The 14,696-nt window shown below is 22.7% G+C and overlaps 1 long non-coding RNA gene across 1 annotated transcript; it reads left to right on the forward strand.

Annotated features, from left to right (window-relative positions):
- Window positions 1–886: 886 nt before the first annotated feature.
- Window positions 887–12,348, forward strand: LOC102681520. The gene is made up of 3 exons (XR_422475.2): window positions 887–1,698; window positions 2,409–2,507; window positions 11,922–12,348. It is a non-coding gene; the product is annotated as an uncharacterized LOC102681520 (long non-coding RNA).
- Window positions 12,349–14,696: the final 2,348 nt, after the last annotated feature.

The following is a 14,696-nucleotide window of genomic DNA, read 5'->3' on the forward strand; positions in this document are numbered from 1 at the left end:
AATGTCAAACTTAAATCGAGAAACTAAGCTATTTTATATTATTTAAATTCTAAATGTCGGTTAGAAAAATATTCAAAGACCAAAAATAAAATATATTTAACAATATTCCTGTTTTTTTAGAGATTTTAAAATTCAATGATCTTTCAATGTTTCGTAATTATATCTTCATAAATATGAATGTAATTGAGAGTAAGAATAAGAAAAAGAATAGATAATTTCTTTTTTTTTTGATTTCCTATCTTTTATGTCACGTAAATAAAAGGAATTGTTTTAATGTATCAAAGATAAAATACTGAAAACTTTGATAGATTCCATGATATAATCATTTTCATCATAAATGTACAGGAAAATAATCTAAAACTATATCTAAAACTTTGAAACTGTTCTCTAAAAAATTAGAAAGTGTAACACCAACTTTTTCTTTTGTAGTTTATGTAGTAATCTACATGAATCATGATAGAATATATATTTTTATTAAAAAAAATTTCTTTCTATTTATAGAAAATCATAATTTTTCTACAATTTCGTCAGATAAAGACACTTTATGAATATTTTAAGTATATCTAATAATATTTTACAAACATTTTAAAAGCATCTCTCGAAAGTCTTGTTAAAATCAACAAGTTTTAAAGAAGATATTGTCATGCAACCACTTTATCTATTAATATTTACATACATATCTTTTGCTTTACTTGGAAAAAAAGACAATTATATTAATTAATAATAATAATATTACAAAAGTATTTAAGTCGAAGAACCCAATCTTATCTGAACCTCCCTCGACGTCCTTCAAAGTAAGACGTACAGTCTTAAAATAAACTTACAATGAATGCCTTTAAATTGACATGTGCTATCTACATATACATATATAAATTTTAAAATAAAACTCTTCAATTATTCCGTTTCTTGAAAATTATAAAAATTTATTATACTATTACATTATATTATAACTTATATAAAACTACTAAATTATCCATGTATATTATTATGAATACTTCATATTCATTATACATTCAACGCTCCGATAAAAAAGTTATTAATCCACTAAAACAGCAATCATAGTTAATCATACTCGATAAAAACTAATTAATCAGCATTATTAAAAAAAAATATCCATGATAATCGAACTACAAATAATAAATTAAAAAAATCACAACATGTCATTTTCCTTAGCAAAATTCCATACTAGAATTCTGATGTTAAATGATTGAATTCTGATTCTGATGTTGAATGATGAGAAAGAAAAATGATTTTAATTCGAATCATTGAACGATTAGCTTTTCAAAGATGTTGCCCCTGGAATTCGAATTAAATAAATCACCGTCAGGCTTGGTGAAACCTTTTCGTACTCGAAGTACAGAAAGGTTTCGTCTCGGTTTCCCTCGTACAATCCCCTTAACTCGGAGTGGATCGAACTCTGGTGCATGCTCGAGGTTCTCGAGATCGCATCTCTTCACGAATGCTCTCACGTGATACCACTATAATGTCATACGTCGTAACGATCGGTGCATAGTAATAGTCCAAGAACAAACCTGTCACGTTACACGTGGCCATGTATATGGACAAACATGTATACAGATATAAATCATTCCACTCATACATGGACGAATTTACACAGACATGTCAACTGACCGATCGATCGAATTAATATTCTCGATTGTTGAAGCATAGAATCGATGCACATTGGAATTCCTCTTGGTATGCTTGATTAGTTTCCTTCTTTGCTGACGTTAAAATTTTGAAAGTTGAAAAATATTGTGGAATACGAATTGCTGCATCAGAACTTCTGAAATTATTTAGTTTCTTTTACAATTAACACATTATAATAATATGGATTAAATAAATTAAATATATTAAATTATAATGTAGTAATGTAATAAATAAATTAAATATATTAAATTAAAATATAGTAAATTGAAGAAAAAAATAAGCTGAGTCTAAAATAGGATATGCAAAATGAACAAAATAATTTGATCATCTCATTTATTTTTAATGATTTGAAAAATAGATAAGTATTGAATAGTGCAAAGAAGACTAATACTTGATAATATTTTTGTTAAGTAGATAATTTTATTTATTTATTTTTTTTTTTTTGATTAGAATCATATTCATTTTTTAATGCACATAATTTTTTAATCTTAATTTTTTGTAAATAAGTGTTAATCTATTCTACAAACTATTATTAATTCAGAAGAAATTCTAAATTGAATTTTATAATTTATTAGGAAATTAGAAAAATTATAATAATTATGCTACAATGCCTATTTTTAGAAATTTTTATTTAATTTATAAAGAATTAAAAAAGAATAATATGAAAGGATTATTATTTTATTGAAGTAGTATATAAATAAGTAGAATATAATAAATATTTCGTATTTCGTTTTTTTTTTCATAATTATTTTCTCAAGGTTGAGTGCACAAGCTGTATTGTAAACTCTTCAAGTGGATTTTACATCGTACAAGCGCATCAAGTGCTGATGTATACATAGATACAGAAGTCGAAGAAAGTATTTTAACATATTTTTATGATATAGTGATTGATTAATATTGTTAATAAACCGATAAAAATATATAAATCGTAGATTATAGATTTTTTTTTTATAATTTTAAATTCAAATATTACAATTTGGAATTATTAAGGAAAAATATACAAATTCCCTTGGCCAATAAAGATTTAAATTTTGAACAATAATGTACTTATATACCTGTCTATTAGATTACTCACACAAATAAAACTTAGTACTTGTACAAATTAGAGAAAATTTCGTGGAATTTCACAATCCTTATTGCTCAATCTTGAACTTTGACGTCAAGCTACTTTTGTCACGAATAATCGGCCATGACGGATCGAAAGGAGCCAACATAAAAGATTAACGTCATACGAAAAATTAGAAATTGGAATCGAGAAAGAGGTATTCATCTATTTAGAATTCTTATTTTAACTTCTTTGTCAAATCTATTTAGAATTTATTTACAATTCAATTACTTTGATTTTTTAATATTTTTATGCACATTAATTTACTTATAAATATGTGATATCATTTTATTTATATTCTATATATTTTGCATTTCTCCAAATATTCAAAATATAATTCTAATAATAAATTTTGAATATTTTTATTTTTTTCAAAAAATGAATTTAATAATTTTTATAATTTTTTCATCACAATTTATCTTAGTCGTAAACAGATGTTAACTCCAAATTCGTGACAATAAATACGTATCAAAATTTAAAGCTACAATATTTCTGATTAGATAGGCAATGAAGTACAAAATACGCTTAATGTTCGTAATGAAATTTCCCAACATACCTGTTCCACGAAGCATGCTTTGTAAATTTACATATGCGCGACAATAAGATTTCGTTATAATCTCGTTTACGTACTATTGTAACTAGCACTATCTAATAACTCTATACTTGCATACAATAATACGTTCCTTGATCCTTGATCTTCGTCGTCTTTTTCTCGTAAATAAAGATCATCTTTTTTTTTGAGAAAAAAAAATAATAGATAAGATTTTAAAAAATTTATTTACAAATAAAAAGAGTTAAGAGTTATTTTATCGAAAAATATAATATATTTATTATTCTATATTCTATATTATTCTATATTCTATATTATTATCTTTGTTATTTAATAATTAAAAGTCTATATACGAAGTATTCAGCATAAAAGATTAAAATTTTTAACAGATCATGTATTATAAAATCTAGTTTTATCAAATATCGTCATTAATGATCCAATATCAAATCTTTTCTTTCTTTTTTTTTTTTTCCAAAAAAATCTAAATCAGTAGAAGTAGATCATTTACTTCAATTATTCATAATTAATCAAATTATATTCAAACATAATAATGAATCCAGCATTTGATTTTATTTTAAATTCTGATCCTAAAGAATTAATTTTAAATTCTTTAATTCTAAATAATTTGATAGATCTCTTTTTGAAAAATTCTTAATTTTAGTCAAAATATATGAAACCTTTAATATCAAATTTTTAAAAAATTATCTGATTAATTTTAATAGACTGTATTAGTTTGATTCCTATATAATTTATTTATAATATTATCTAATATAATATTATCTAAATATATATATAAAAGATAAATCCTAATATAGTATATTAATAATAATTATAAAATACATAAAATGATTAAAGTAGCTTAAGACAATGATATTCTTTAATAAACTTTATAGAACTTCTAAATGTCAAGATATATAAAAAAAACTCATAGGTTACACACATAGTAGACATAGTAGACCTTTGACTTTAATTAATATACAAGAGTAATTCATATCTATACATGCTTATTATGCGTCTGTCATTAAATTAACGAATAGAAAAGAATAATAGAAGCGACAGGAAGTGTAATTAGTACACTCCAGCTTATTACATCCCTTATGAATACTTATATAGAAAAAGTATATAAACCCACGTATCTACGTGTATCCACGTAAAAAAAGATGAAGATTTTTCGTATAAAAATAAACTTGAATCACAATCATTTGTAAATTTATTTATTTGTCACATTGAAGGAAGAAAATTATAGTATCCAGCAAAAATCGATATTTATAATCTTTTCTTGTATTAAACTAAGTAAGGATAGCTATTTTAATGAATAAAAATTTCTATTTTCTTGCATTTTCTATTTTTATCACAAAAAATCAAAAAAAAAAAATCAAAAAAATTCTCTTTAATTAGATATTTAATAAAAATTGATTATAATATATTCTAATTATTTAATAAAAAATGTTCGTTCTCAGAAAATAAAATGATTCATCAATCAAATAAGTTTTAAAAATAAAAAAAACTTTTACAGTTATTCTGTTTCATCGTATTATACGTAAATGGTATCAAGTTTCAGAATTTTTGCAAATTACGCAAATCAAATGACGCAAATTTCTTACTCCCGGTATTGGAATTGATCCACAAAGAATGATTCAAAAGTTCAAGAAATCAAATTACCAATTGTGCACGTCAATCCAATCGATTGAAAAAACAAACTACTTCTGTTATCTCGAAAAATATCATTATCATCATAATAAATTGAATTTCGATCGTTTTGATGACGATTTTTCATTCAGTGAATCTAATTTATTTTTTGCTTCCTTTTCATCTTTTAATAAAAAAGATATACTATTTACATGAAAAGAAAAAAACGAATTTATTTACATGAAAGATGAGTCATTTTAGTAATTGTGCTAATTTTGTTACAAATACACAGTTGTCGATGAAAAAAGCTTTGGTTTTCTGATTTTTCTTTGTTCGTTTCTAGCATTCATACGTAATTTCTTTTTAAAAAATTTCAGAATAATTTTGTATATTATTTATTATTTATCATAATAATATAATTGTATATTATTTAAACTATTAAATATATTACTTAAAATTTCTATATTATCTTTTATAAAAAAACTATGAAGTAATTTCTTCTGCTATTCTGACGTATTTTTTTATTATTGAAGAAAAATTTTTATTAAAAAATTAAATAGTTAATATTAAAAATGAATTTTATAATGTCATTATTCTATTATAGTATTCTTTCATGATTATGATTATTAATTAAAATAAAAAACAAAATCATCATGGATCATTTTGTTCATAATAAAATTAAAATGTATCTTGTTTTTTTTAAAAAATATATATATTTATTTTATATCAGAAAAGATCGTCCTTTTTTAAAAAAAGCTTTATTCTATAGCATACAGATTTATTATTGGTACAAGGTTTTTTAAGAAATTCAAGAATTTAATCTCAATGTTCCGAAAGTGTATATTAGCCATCAATTATTCTTGAAAAATAACGAAATTAAATGATGCCAAAAATCTGTCCTGCAAAACATCTTTTACAAGGAGAGAAAATATTTGTGGATTCTCTGAACACGAATTATAGCAATTTTCTTTTTATGTTACAAACGAATGAAATGTTATTTTACGAATGAAATTAAATACATTTTTTACTATTGCCCATCAAGGTGTTTATATTTCTAAATATTTCGCCATTTTTGAGGCTGCAGAAAAATGGTATTTCATTGATCATAAATATTCATACGAATTTGTTCGATTTCATTTTTTTCTAAGTATTCCTTTTCCTGTGACAACCATTATTAAATTTTGTCTATTCGTTTAACAATTTTTATAATTATTTTTTAATAAAAATATTTTTAATGGAAAATTTTTTAATTATATTTTCCTACAAATGAATTTTAAACTATATTCATTATTATAAATTATATAATTGTATAACATTATGATATTAAAATGCATAATATTATTAAATATAATTTAATATTATGATATTAAATTATTTGTTGTCAAAAGTATTAGTTATATTTTAATTAAAATTAAAATTTTGTCATACAAATAATAATTTGTTTAGATAAAAATTGTATAACAAATATATGATTTCGAATTATAAAATAATAATATACAAACTTATTCTATTCTTTTCAAGAATAATTTCATTTTTATAAAATAATTTATGCAAAGATTCGGACTTATTTTTAATACCTGATCCTTAAAAATTAACTAAATTAACATGCACTATCTTCATAAAAAATTAGATCAAGGCTGATTGTTTCCAATCCATTATTCAGACCATTATTCTATAATTGGAAAACTACTTTCCTATTATCGTGATCGTACATATCAAAATATTATCACGTTGAAGAGTTTTCATATATTCTGATATTACGATGAATTCTATATAATCTCTTTTTAATATCTCTTGAAAATATTTTTTACTTATGAATGAAAATGCATATCATTTCTTTATTATTTTATTAATATTTTATTATTTTTCTATAAACTTTAAACTTTTAAGTCATTATCATTGCAATTTTTTTTACAATAATTACATCTATAAATTTTAATATGTTTAATTAGGGTAATTTATACAATTAATGGATATTTTATCACCTTTTAACGATATTAGTGTGACGTAAAAGAATATATAACATTGATCAACTAAGATGAAGTTAAAGTTGTTGATCTATGAATAATTGTAATTTTGTATGCAATAAAATATACGTTTATACGTACGTATGAATATTTATTCGAATCGTTATTATCATCATTTTTTTATAAATTTTTTTTCGCAATTTCCTGTTCATTTTATATTTATATTTAAATAATCTTACCAATGTTTAATAATATTATAAAAATATTAAATAAAAAAAATATTGTCAATCAATAAGGAATACATATATCAAAAAGATATAGATAATCTATAAATAGAGATTAATCAGTAATTGTTAATATATATATATCTAGTATGGATTTTTTATATAATCATATAAGATTGATAATATTTAAGCTATTATTATACCATTTTTTTTTAATTTTTAAATATTCCAACTTTTATTTCTATTATGAATATATTACTACTTTTTAGTAATTATAAAATAATATTAAAGAAAATGCAATATTTGCTTAATGGATAAAAATAAATAAACCAAACAAGACAATTCTAAAAAATATCAAGGAAAACGCAATATTTGCTTAATTAAAAGAAATAAATAAACCAAACAAGACAATTTTTTCCCAATATAATATGTATTTGTGCATATATATAAGAAAACAGAATACGTAATAATCTTTAATTCATTATCAACGTTTTTTTTTTTTTTTCTTTATTATAAATATTTACGAATTATAATCGAATCAAATAATATACATTTACATTTTGTTCATTACAAGAATCTTCTGGTTTTAATCATTCCTACTTCAACCAGGGTCATTCAGGAAGTCGTAAAATATAAATATTTTTTCACTCGCAATATCCAAGAATACTAGCAATATTCTTATTAAATTTATCGCCATATTTATGTCTTACAATATCAAATGAAATATTACAACTTTTATTTATGTTTTTTTCATTATATTATATAAAAATAAATAAATAATGATGATATCTATGATGATTAAAATAAAAAATAATCCAATTAGTTTATCGAACAATGAGGTGGAAATTTAATTTGTAAAAAAAAAATATAATATTCATAGAATAATGAACGAATAAAAAAATATTGTAATATATATTGTAACACTTTGTATCTATGTTTTTATGCATAGATTAATTATTAAATATATAGGACATAATTTTTCAATCTGCTAAATTTAATATCAAAATTTTTCGACACAAATAGGCGAGACCAATATCGTCGCCAAACAGCTAAATTTTGATCCGGCAGTTCTAATTTCTCCCCAGGCGCCTGGATTTTATCCGAAATATCCGTCGAGGCGCGATTGTGACATAAGTTTGGATAAAGTGGCGACCGAAATAAATCCCAAGTTCTGACAAGAGAAGAGAGATACTTGTATACGATACAGGGAGATAGTAGGCGTGAGAACCGAGCACGTGCGAATATTTGGGATATCGAATTTGAATCAGGATGCTCAAGATCTTGCAGTATCTAGGAAATTTCGCAAGAAACTGCACGAACTATCCGAATTCTCTGAAGCATTCGTCCAGTAGAATTGTAAATGTTTGCATGCTCCAAAGTTTTTCGTTTTTGATTACATACACACTTGAATTATCTAAATTGAAAATTATAAATAAGGGATATTCTAAATGACTAGATAAACTGTATTTTCACTTTTTCTTATAATATAATATTCTTTTCTTTTTAAATTAATAATTAATTTTAAATAAGTATTAAAATAAAAATTTCAAAAAGATTAAAAAATATATAAATTATTATAAATATTATTATAGACGAAAAAAATTAAAAGTTTATATCGCATTATTTTTAATTTATAATATTTACTAATTGATAATGTTTTATTCGTGGCTATATTTTTTTTTTTCATAAAAATCGTATTTTACATATTTTTAAATATATAAATAGATATTTAATTTAAAAAATAACAAAGAATAATAAACATAATAAATTGCATCAACAAAAATTTATTTCATGTAATATTATTTTTAATGTTTAATTTTATCCATCATGATTTAACAATTTTTAGTTTATCTTTCATTATATTTTTTTTAGCTACTTAGATACTTACTCTCTAATCTAAAAAAAAAAAAAAAAGAATAATAATTTAATCAGAATTACAGAAACCAATAAATAATGCTTACGTTGCAATATTGTCCTGGTTTTCCTCTTAATTTTGCAATCGCAAATTTATACAGAAGATATGTCGATTTAAGAAAACAATTCTGGAAAATATTCCACATCACGTCGATATAATAATTGCGTACAACGTTTATTTTTTTAACGAACCGCTATTTCCTTTTTTCCTCATTGACTTTCATCATTATTGTAAATGAAGATACAATAAAAAATCTCATGTTCTAAAAAAAATTGAAAAATTTATAAAATAAAGGATCTCACTATAGTTTTGATCGTTACAGTTATTTCCTGTATCTTCTGATTTTGCAGTTTTTCATAATTTAGACTACGTATTCAATATGAAAAAAAAAACAACACGAGAAATAAAACTATATTTATAAAATTATTCTTTCATTAATCTATCATTCATTTCAACAAATCATTATTAAAATTGAGTCTAGTAACTTTTGAAAAATTAACTTCCAATTATTATAATTTATGCACAACAATCGATCAATATATCGGGACAAAGATTCAAAGTTCTTGAACAAAGTTATTAAAGGGAGAACTTTTTTCGATAACTTTATAAACTGCGCTTTATTTTATTAAATAATTGTAAATAATTTTTCTTATCTCATTTTCTTTCTTATCTGATCTTAATTCTTATCCTTGATTTAAAATAATCTTAAAATAATAATAAAAATATTAAAAATAAAAATATTATTTAAATTGCATAATAATTTAATATAATTGCACAATATTTTAGAAACTAATAATATCAGTGATTTTAAAAATTATAAATTATATATAAAAACGATTTTACAAAACAATTTTTTTCGCAGTAAAAAATCAATAACTATATTAACTTTCATCCCCTATCGCTCCATTGCAGTTATCCCAACTGCGGTTACAGATCATTTATTTCCAACACCCAATATTCCAATATAATATTCACAGAATAAAAAAATTCACAGAGTGAAAGACTTTCTTTCAGATAATCGATAATATATGTAATCTAATTAACTTTTAATTTAACACTGAAACTATCAAATACTCGTCCAAATAGTATAGATTTCTTATTTTTTTTCAATTATAAAAAATATACAAGTTTTTTTCAAAATTTTTCAAAAAGTTTTTTTAAAATATAATAATTAGAATGTGGATTTTTATAAATATATTTATAATTAATATATTTTTTTTATATTTATATATATTTGTATATATTGATATTTGTATATTATTTGATATTTCTAATATTAATTACATAATTACGTAAATGTATCATACTATCGAATTTCTAATACGTACTCCATTATTACATTTATATACATATATATATGTGTATATCTGTTACGGATTCAGAACTCGATATGCCAACGTACAAACCAGATTATTCTCGATCAGGAGAATCAACCTTCTGAAACTGTATATACGTATTATCTCGAATATATAAAGAAAGAAGATGTACAGAATGAAACACATGAATGAAATTATTTTTAAATTTTGAAAAAAAAATTTGAATGAAAAATATTAATTTCAAATATTTTTCTATCATATCTGAAGCACTAATTTTTGATATATTAATTGCTAAAAAGCTATTTTTCTAACATTGTTCAATTTAATTGTTCAATTTATTTTAATATTTTGAAATAAACAATTTTATTTTAACAAAAAACAGTAATAAAAATTTTATTTAAAAGATGTATTTAAAATATTTAAATTTTAAGGTAAACGATCTTTTATTTCTTTCAGTAGAGAATATTGATTAGACCGTAAGAGAACATAATAAAATGAAGTAATGAGATGTTAAGATATAAGAATTTAAAATTCTTAAAATTCATAATACGTTGAGAGAATTAAAAAATGTTTAACGAATATAAAATGATAACGAATTTAAAATCAATCATTTTAAAATATAAATTCAAGTTTCATTTATTATTGAATTATATGTCCTCTTAATACATTTTAATTCTTTAACTTGCAATAAACAAATTATTACAAATTTCGTATTATCGATTGTAATTTCTAAATACACTAAAAATGAAAAGAATTTAAAAAATGTTACTAAAAAATATAATTACAAAACCACATATAATTGTTCAAAAAAAAAATTAATAATTACTAGATTAAACTCTTTCCTAATCAGACTTAAAAGTTTTTAGGAATTTCTTTTATAGTATTTTAAAATTACTTTTTAAAATAATTTAAGAAATAATCTATTTTTGAGATAATAAGTTTATCACTTCATGAAATAAATTACTTATTATTTATTTGCTAAATTGAAAATAATTAGTTTTAAATATGCAGCATCAAATGTTTATATTTACTACTAGAATTATTGCTCAATATTTGCTCCGACTGTTATTTCAGAAAGAAATATTTCTCTCGAATAATCGATTTCTCAATTTATTATTTTCCTCTCTTACATTCACCCTATCACAATATCTCTCTTACATTTAAAATATATTATTCATCAAATAATAATCAACAATATTCAAACTATTTTTAAATCAATATTAAAATAAAATTTCCTCCAAATCTTCTCCCAAACACACTCCATTTCTTATTATATCCACCCTATCACAATATCCAGAATTCAAGCTCAACATACACAATCTTTACACCTTCGACCTCGAGAAATATCAATCTCTCGTCGTGCAACCACCCCACACAACACAACCTCCACCCATCCGCCAAAGACAACGACCTTTCTCTCCTCTCCCTAGATATATTCTTTTCCATTTCTTTTTTCATCACGCCACTATATTCCACGGATCCGGCATTATTTCTTCTCCCGTAGGAATCTTCACTCTCGTCCACACCCTGTTATTTCAGCTTTGATTCGAGTGTTCTATTTGCAGATGACCGTCACCGAGAAACGAGCGTAGTAGCATTTCGTAAATCTCGCCTGTTTAAACCGTATCGGTTGGCTTTTCGAGGGCCGAGAGGTGACGGAGGCGGTGGTGGCTGCGTCTTCTTACGTTGACGCGATAAAGCGTGGTTGAAAGGGGGTTAGGGGGATCCGGAGGGGCCCTGGATTGACGTCATTCGATGACGTCAACCAGGACTGTGTCAAAACCGCTCAGGAACCATGTGCACAGTCGAATATCCTGACTACGTGACCTAGTGCAGCTGTTCACTCCGCGAAACGAAGTTTTGTAATACGCTTTTTCGACCATTTTTTTCAACGAATCGAGTGTAATTTGTGGAGATTAGATTTGGGGAGGAAGGGAAAATGGGAATCTTGATTCCTTGAGGATGTCTTGAATAATGTGGATTAAGACATTGAGGAGTAATTCTGTTTTTTTCTTCCTTGAAATAGTGATGGAGATAATATTAGAAATGCTCTGTATATATATTGTTTCTTTTTTGAAGATTATCTTTTGGCTTTTTAAAATTGTCATGTAATTATTATATTGTAAAATTTTTATAAATTAGAATATAAACTTGTATTTGTAACATTAAAGAGTTTTTTGTATATATTTGAAATTAAATTTAGATGTATAAATTAAATTATGTATAACACATATTGGATTTTGTATAATTTTGTTTTCTAAAGTTTACATGTAATACTAAAGTTTCTTACATATGTTAGATTTAGATTTATAAATTAAACTATAAATTAGATTGCATAAAATAAATTTTCTAATATTAATAAAGTCTTTATATATTATAGATTCATAAAATTATATATTTGGATTTATAGATTAATTTATAGATTTATAAATTAAATTAGTGTTTGTTCATTTCAAAATTATTCAAGATTTCGCAGTATAAGATGAAAATTTTTATTTATTTGAAATAATAATACATTATGATACTTTTTGCAATTTATTATTATTTCGACTTAGCTATCTTTTAAATTCACATTTCATTTTCTATATTCTAGATCCTTTAGATCTGTTTTTAATCTTTCATCATAATCAAAATTTATCATTATTGTAATTACAGTCTTAGATACAAATCTTAGATTCATAAAAAATTTATTATCATTTCATAATTTTTCAATTCTATATTGTAAGGAAAGAAAAACATTTTATAATGAAGAAAAAAAATATTGATCTCATAAATAAATATCACATTAATGTATTTGATTCGTATAAACATATTGCATACGTTAATAATTAAACAAATAAAATAAAAAATAATAATTCACTATTAATGAATTATTTATTTCCTATTTGTTACATCGTACTATTTTGAAATCACAATTGATAATCTTAACTTAATTTTAAATTTGTGAATGCAATCAAAAAATCCTTAAAATTTTCAAGATGATTTGTAATCAAAGATCAGAGGTAAAAATTTTTGAAGATGCTTCGAAAGTTTTTAAATTTCGAACTTCGAACTGAAGACGTCAGAAATTGCCTTGAATTTCATTATGCAACTTCGGCACAATTGTCAACATTTATATATCCATGTATATATATGTGCATATATATATATATGTGTGTACCAGATGAAGATAATGTCCAGACTTTGATAGTCAAACAAAAGCTCGTTATCAATAAAATCTTTTTTCATCTTCTTATTTCAATTTCAAAGCAAAAATATATTATCGAAATTCCAATAAATCTAACAATTTTTTAAAATATGAAGATTAATATTCGACAATTATTTGCCATTCAAAACTGAATACAAAAATATTTTTAAAATGCTTAACAATGCCTCTATTAAATGAATGATATTTATAAAGTATAAAAATTATAAAATTTAAAAATTATTATATTTTTTTAAAAGATTTCCTGAACTTTTGTCACATATAGTTTCTAATAATAGATTTTCATAATCATAACGAGTAATAAAACCGTAAAAATATTTTTTGATTTTTTAAATGAAATTTTTTGTAATAGATTTCAAATTATTCTAAAATATCACATATACAATTTCATTATTATCGTCAAATAAAAAGTCTTATTTGTCTTGGCTAAAATAATTGCAAACTATAAAAAAAAAACTATAAAAAAGAACATAGAAATCATCAATTATTTCATCAGCGCTATTGGATAACTGATTCCAACAAATCCGTAACGATTTCGAATTTATTATGACATAAATGGATAAAGTACAGTTTTATACTTTGAAAGTGAAATCATAATAGCTAACCAACAGAGGTAAAAAGCTGGAAAGTTAATTGGTTGAAGTTGAAGAGAAAGCGAAACATCTTATTACGAAACATTTGTTTATCGTATCTTGGTCAAAGTACTTTTAAGGATTAAATGTTATAATCAAGTACACAAAAAGAAAAATAGTAAATAATAATTTATTTTTCAGTGTTTCCATATTTTAAATTTTCAAACATAAAATATAAATTTTAATTATATATAAAATATAAAATTTTGAATTTTATAGAAATTTTTTTAAAATATACAAATTAAAGAGTTATTATTGATTCTATTTAAAAGATAGATTTAATTTTTTTAAAAAAATAAAAAAAATAAATAAATTATTAAAATAAATTATTAAAAATTACTAAAAAGATAAATTCAAAAAACTGACTCATAAAAAATACATATGATTCACTACGATCTTTTAGCCTCAAAAAATATTTTCCATTTCTGCAACATTTTACATTCGACTAAAATGTTGTTCGTAGATCTCACATAAATTCTACTCTCGTTTAATCTTCATATAAA

This window comes from Apis dorsata, unplaced genomic scaffold (assembly GCF_000469605.1).
Source record: "Apis dorsata unplaced genomic scaffold, Apis dorsata 1.3 scaffold_523, whole genome shotgun sequence".
NCBI classification, from domain to species: Eukaryota; Metazoa; Arthropoda; class Insecta; order Hymenoptera; family Apidae; genus Apis; species Apis dorsata.